At 56.0% G+C, this 6,792-nt stretch overlaps 1 pseudogene; it reads right to left on the reverse strand.

Moving 5' to 3' along the window:
* The window catches only part of LOC103617758, a 2,517-nt pseudogene extending 512 nt beyond the window's left edge, over positions 1–2,005 (reverse strand).
* Between the last annotated feature and the right edge of the window lie 4,787 nt (positions 2,006–6,792).

Genomic DNA, 6,792 nt, shown 5'->3' on the forward strand with positions numbered 1-6,792 from the left:
CGGGGGGGAGGCCACAACAGTGGTTATGGCGCTGGCATTCATGGCCAGGAGGGTGTTCAGGATGGCGCGGTGCTGGGCATTGCCCGGCTGGCAGAGGACAGCCACGAAGCTGGGCCAGAAAACCCAGAGGATGAGTGTCCCCACCAGGGACATGAGATCAGAGCGGGATGTTGGGGTCTCCTTGGGGTGCAATGGCTGCTGCGTTGCCCTGAACAGACCCTTGGAGACACCGAGGCCAAAATAGCAGGAGAAGACGTGGATCGTGATGGTGCCACCCACATCCTGGACACCCAGACAGGTGACAATGACCCACTCGCTGGTGAGGTAGATGGGGATTTCACAGATGGCCATGACGAGCAGCTGGCAGGGGCTGGCCCTCCCCAGGATGGCCCCCACGGAGATGAGCACTGTCACAGCAGCGAACTCAGAGATGAGGAGTTTGTGGAGGTCCAGGTGGATCTGGCCGTGGTGGAAGTGGTGGAGCAGGCCCTGCAGCACCAGTGCCCACTGCACGGAGAAGATGAGCAGGAGGAAGTTGTGGGTGAGGGCACTGAACCCGTAGCGGGGCAGGAAGGTCAGCAGGAGTCCCAGCCCCACCACCAGCATCACCTGGATATCCTGGAAAAAGGGGAAGGTGCTGTAGATCTGGTTGGCCACCAAGTTGGTATCCTCCGCCTGCGCTGAAGCCTCATCATAGGTGACAAAGAGGGCAAAGAAGAGGAGCAGGGCACCCTGGAAAAGCCCCAGGAAGAGGGGCAGGAGGCGATGGGAATGGGTGGAGGGTGACACGGCCATCCTGGAGTGGGCAGGAGGGGATGGTGGTCAGTGGTCAGCAGGGCACTGGTGTAAGATGACAGCCCAGCAGCACTTCTGGGGTGAGCTCTGCTTGCTCCTACATCGGGGGTTTTATGGCCATGGTTAACTTTTAACCAAAGATCTAAGTTCATGTGCCAGAAGAGGAGGGGTTTGCCCCTCCCTTCTTTAAACACAACACCCATAAAATAGCCACATGTTCTTGTTTGGCCACTATAAAAGTGGACATGAGGGGCATTATGATTTTGAAGGGAAACAAGAAAAACCTGAGGTGGGGCAGACAAGGGAGAAGGAGTTGGGTGAGGAGCTGGCCAGGGATGGCAGTACCATGGCACTCACCCCCATTTAACTTATCCCCATCCAGGAACAGGGACCTCCCTGCTGCAACCCTGAAATGATGCTGGCAGCTCAGACAACCCCAGCTCCCGGTCTGGCTCTTCCACATCCCTCTCCAGGTTGGCTCTGGCACTGCCGCCATCCCATTCTGTGGGATGATGCACGTTTTCCTCATCCACCACTTGGATTTTGAGAAGCACCATAAAGCTCCAAAGTCAGGGTTGAAAAGATCCTTTTCTCACAGGTTTGCATTGGCTTAAATGGCTGGAAATTCATTAACAATTAGCGCCCGAGAAAAACAAAGACCAGAGCAGCCAAGCAGCTACCCCGAAGTTTCTGGGTTGCTGCTTAGTGTGACATTTTGCCAGTGAATGTCTGGAAAAAAAAAATTTAAAAAAAAATATATGAGAACCACAAGAACAAAAGGCAGAAGGGTTGGTAAATATTTGTTCCAGAGAGGAGATATTTTTGTGCTGTCCCTGATCTCAACACCCCTGCCGCGGGCGCTGGCTCCGCGCCGCTCTTCGTCATTGTTACTGGAGGATGAGGCAGGCGAGGGCGCAAAATGGGAAACAATTGTTGAATAATCTGTGCAAGGCTCCTCTGCCAAACCCTCCCCGGCCATTTTTCAACCCAAAGATGCTGGAAATGGGGGCAACAGAGAGGAGGAGGTTGTGCTTTGAAGGCAGTGCCTTTGACGGGTGAGGAGGGGTTGTGTTGCACCCAAGCCATGGCCAGCAGCAGCAGAGGGGTGGTGGGAGCAGTGGGGGTTTTGGGATGGGAGTCGGGATGCTTTGTCTGCCCCTAACATGTCCCTGCTGCACGGCTGGTGATGCTAATGGCAATGGATGCTCCTATGGGGATCCCTCACCCAAGGAAATGTGCGGCTGGGGTCTTCACGGTGCCATTCGGCTCTCTCTGGTATCCCTGGGGTGGCTGGGGATGGGATGGGATGGGATGGGGTGAGGAGGCAGGATGCCCCTATTGCTCCTGCCTCTGCCCACACAGGGGCACAGCCTGACCTGCCTCCCCTGGCTGGTGCTGGCTCCCAGCTCCACCAGGCAGTGACATGAGGGACAAAGGGACCCAGGCAAAGCCTCCTCCACCCCTTGCTGGTGTAAAAAAGGCAAACAAGGGGATTTCAGCCCCCAACTCCTCACCTGTGACTCTTCGCACACCATGCCAGCCCATCAAGGGGATTTTCATGGAGCCAGCCTGGTGCAGTGAAACTTCTTTGGTTGACTGTGGGTGAGATACAAGCAGAGATGCTTGGAGCAGGTTGTGCTCCTGGGATGGAGGAGCTGGGCTGCTCTTAGAGAGCTGAGGAAGCATTTTGGCTCTGGATCAGCAGGATTTGGGCTCCTCTTGGTGTGGCCAGTGGTGGGTGCTGCCTGTTTGCTCCTCTCCTGCTCCCCACAGCATCTCAGCCTGCCTCTTCCCACTTTGGTTTGGGGTCTTTTAAAGGTGTGGTTAAATCAAACGCTGAAGAGAAAAGCTATGAAACAGGTCTTTTAAGAAACAGAGTGCTTGGAAGATTTCAAGGTTATGGCACAGTGCCTCCTGCAAGGAGGAGGAGGAAGATGCCGGAGGGATGCATCCTCCTGGAGCATCCCAACACTGCCAGATCTGCTGGAGAGGACAAGCAGCACATGGGGAGATTTGGCATATAAATGCTCTCCTGGATCTGGCCATCTTCTCTGGCAAGGGGCAGAAGTGTGGGGCACCAGGAGGCTGGGGTCCCTTGCTGGACTCTGCAGGGTCAGGAGATGCTGGGGGGACACACAGGGAAGCTCCTGTGCAGGGCTGGGCTGCCGGACTCGGTGCTTGGGGATGGGGTGTTTGAGGGGGTGGCAGGGCTCGGTCAGTGGGCAAGAGGGAGTTGCAGGCTTAGCAGGATGTCCTTGGACACATGATCTTTTTCCACCTGGAAATATTTCTCTGGCAGCACTTGGGGATTTGGGATGTTTCTCTGGGCTCCTGGGATTCCCTGTGACCCACAGCCCCTCACTTCCCTACCAGCAGCACCCTCAGCTCTGCCACATCCACAGGGCCAACCAACACCACATTCCTTTGATGAGCTGTTGGGTACCACCACCCCCTTCCCTTGGGAAAAGTCCATCCTGTGAGCCTTTCCACTTCCCAAACCAGATGAGGCACAAAAAGCGTGATGCCCAAGTGCTCCCCAGTCTGAAGACCCCACAGCTGAGAGGGGGGAAACTCCGCTGGGACGCAGATTAAAAAATAACCTTTATGGCACCCATAAAAGAAGGTTGAAATTCCAAGAGGTCGCTGGAAAGGTGAAAGTCCCCCCCCAGCCCTCGAGCACCCCTGAAGGCAGCGAATGATTAACCCTACAGTGCAGGGTGCACCATCGGGATGCCACGGTCTCTGTGGGGAGAAGGTCCAATCCCTCCAGTAACATTTTCCAGGCACACCAAGTTTTCTCTTGGCACCAAAGGAGAAGGGATGGAGGAAGCATCTGGCAAGGGCCTGGGCAGTGGGGAGGGAGGGGAGCATTGAATTCCACCCCCCACATCCCCCCTTCACTGGGGGAGGGCAGTTGTTTTATGGCAGGAGGACTGGGGAACCATTTTAGCAGGATCCACGCTGGGACTGCTGGAGGAGTTCCCCGCTGAGGGCTGGATACAAAGAAAAGCTGAATTAACCGAGGGTCATATAAGGCAACAGGATCTGACAGATCCGAGCCAATATATGCTGGCAGCAGCCAGTCCATGGCACTGTGAGAAACACTCCTGCAAATTTAACAAATCCCCATGGTCTAGAAAGTCATGTACAAGAAATTACTAATGAAGGGATCTAGTCATATCTGGATTTCCAGACGTTGGTCATGCTCCCACCGCGTTCTGCAGGCCATATAAGTACATGGATCTGAATCCTGAGTGCTGGAGACCGGGAGGATTGTTACGATCATCTTGCCTGACCTCCTGCGTCAGACGAGGGCTCCCGGCGAGGAGGGGATACCAGGCGCTGGCGGCTGGATTCTGCGACTGTGCCGAGCTGGGGATGGATGGATGGAGAGAGAAACCTGAAGGAGAGCAAGGTTTGGGAATGCTGCTGTGGCAATGGAGTAGCTGGGTGCTCCCATCAGCCAGTGGTGATGCTCTGGCACCCAGGTGGGTGCTGGAGACCCACTGCTGGGCAGAAGGGAGCAGGAGCTCCAGATTCATCCCTGCAGGGCAGCACCATGTGATGGGAAGAGACTGCTGACAACACCCCCAACCTTGGAATCACTCTTCAACCAGCTGCTCCCTCCAGCCTGGAGCACCCCAAAATTCCCCCTTCCCTAAAGACCCTGCCAGAAAGCCGGGCTACCTGCACAGCTCTGACTCAGTTCCATCCCCTCCATAGATCCTACACAACCGCCCTCCTGCTGCCTTAATGAGCCGGGAGTGATCACCGGGAATGTTTTCAGAGCTCCGGACCAGCTGTGACCCCGCGAGCCCCGGTGCCGGCTGTCAGGCGGCGGGCAGGGGGCCAGCCCCCTCCTCCCCAGCCCCTCGCAGCCGGGTCCTGCCGGGTGGGGGGGACACAAAGCCGAACAGACGTCACCCCGGCATCACGCGGTCCGAGTGGCCTTCTCCATCTTGTTAGCACATTGTGTAACACAACATGTGGAGGCGCTGGGACCGCACACGCATGAACTCCCCGACAGCCCAACCGGGGGGAAAAGAGGGAGGGGGAAAAAGAAAAAAAAAAAGAAAAACCCAAGAAAAAGAAAAAAAAAAAAAAAAGGAAGCAATTTAAGCTTTGAATCTTTCTCTTTAAAATGTTCTCATGGCTTCATTAGAATTTGCAGCCACAGAGGCTTTGAAGAGCATGGTATAAGGAGTGAAACATCTGGAAAAATTAGGATTAATGAAAACATAATTCCCAAGACTAAAGGAAAGATTAAGCCTGCGTTACCACTTGTGTGTTCCACAGCTTTTCCCCAGCTCGTAACGCTGAACTTATTAAATCGCCCTGAGCTGAGTTTTCCTTTTCTCTCTCCCTCCCCTATGGAGCCCAATGGAAGTGGCTGATGCCAAATGTAAGGACAACCAACTGTGCTGGCCAGCGCTGGCGTGAGCGCACCCGGCCCTGGGCCCAGGTGGGCACCCACTTCCCAGCAGAGCTGTGAGGGGTCCCTGGGCAGGGGTGGGGGGTCCCGTGGGTTCTGGGGTGGTCTGCACTGGGCTGGTGGGTGCTGTACCCCGTTGGGGCTGCACCTGCTCCTGCCTGGGGTCCTGAGCAGAATGGGGACTGAGCAGCTCGTGGGATGGGTGATGCTGGGGAATTAAAGATAAATTAATTAATGCCCTGCTCTGCTGCTGGATGCTTGGCCAGGGTGAGACTGAAGTGGCCCTGAGGTGCTGGTGTCTCTGGGTGGTGTTTCTGTGAGAGCAAGGGTAGCCCTGGTGATATGCCATGCTGTGCCATGCTGTGCCATGCCACGCCACTCCATACTGTGCTGTGTCGTGCCATACCATGCTGTGCCACACAATTCCATGCTGTGCCATGCTGTGCCATGCTGTGCCGTGCCTTGCTCTGGCACCACCCCTGCTCCAGGATCCGGGCTGTGACCAGGGGCTTGGGACATGCCAGCCCCATGCCAGCTGGAAGTGTTTGGCTTTGCCACTGCAGTGCTGGAGGGTACTGGGGGGGTCACACTGGCTGTGCCAGCCCCTGTTCAAGCCCCCTGAACAGTGCAGGCCTGGGGTCTTGGGCAGCTCTGAGTGGAGCTCAGCCACACTGAGGGAGCCTCTAGGGAAGTTGCTCTGGGGTGACAGACCCTTTGTCCCTGTAAAATCTCGCAGCAAATCCTCTCTGTTGGGCCAGTGATGCCACCAGCAAGTACCACTGGTGGGTTCCAGCACTGGTTTGGGAGGGTCACATCGGATGTTTGTCCCTGCAGCTTCATCACCACAGAGGCTGATCTGCACAGATGGATGGGTCTCGGGTCGGAGTGTGTCCCTCTCCAGACCAAGAAGCCATGGAATCATAGAACTTCTTGGGAAGAAGGAAAACAAGGAGAGCTCATTCCATCATGCCCTCATCCATCCCCCCCCAGCCAGACACTGCCAGCTCCACACCTAGGCTGGCTCTGCTGAGCAGCCCACCACAGCGACCCCGGCAGCTGGAGCCAGCAAACAGCTGCAGCCCCCTGCAAGGATCGGGATTTTCCGAGGGATGGGGACAGAGAGCAGCACCTGTTCTGTGAGTCTCTGCTGGGATTTGGGTGGGCTCTTGCCTGCTGGGTGCTCCCCACGACGTCAGGGTGAGGGAATCAGAAGTTTTCTGCATCCCCTCCTTGCCCGCTGCCCCAGATTATGCCAGGACTGCATCGGGATGGGGCCAAAGGTGTGTTTTGAGCCATGCACGTGAGAACAGGGCTCACTTGCCCCAGGCCTGGTTGAAAAAGGCTGCTTTGCCCCACACACGAAGTGAAGGAGGAGGCAGCGTGCCCAGGCCACTCCCCAAGAATGGGAGGCTCCCAAGGGACTCAACGGGACCCCTCTCTCCCTCCTTCCCACGCTGCTGTCCCGCTCAGCTCCAGCTTGTTTTCCAGAGAGGAAACCGGCAACCTTGCTATTATTTTTTTTTCTAATTTTTTTTTTTTCTATTTTCCTTTTTCTCCCAGTCTGA

This window comes from Corvus brachyrhynchos, unplaced genomic scaffold (genome assembly GCF_000691975.1).
Source record: "Corvus brachyrhynchos isolate BGI_N302 unplaced genomic scaffold, ASM69197v1 scaffold10, whole genome shotgun sequence".
NCBI classification, from domain to species: Eukaryota; Metazoa; Chordata; class Aves; order Passeriformes; family Corvidae; genus Corvus; species Corvus brachyrhynchos.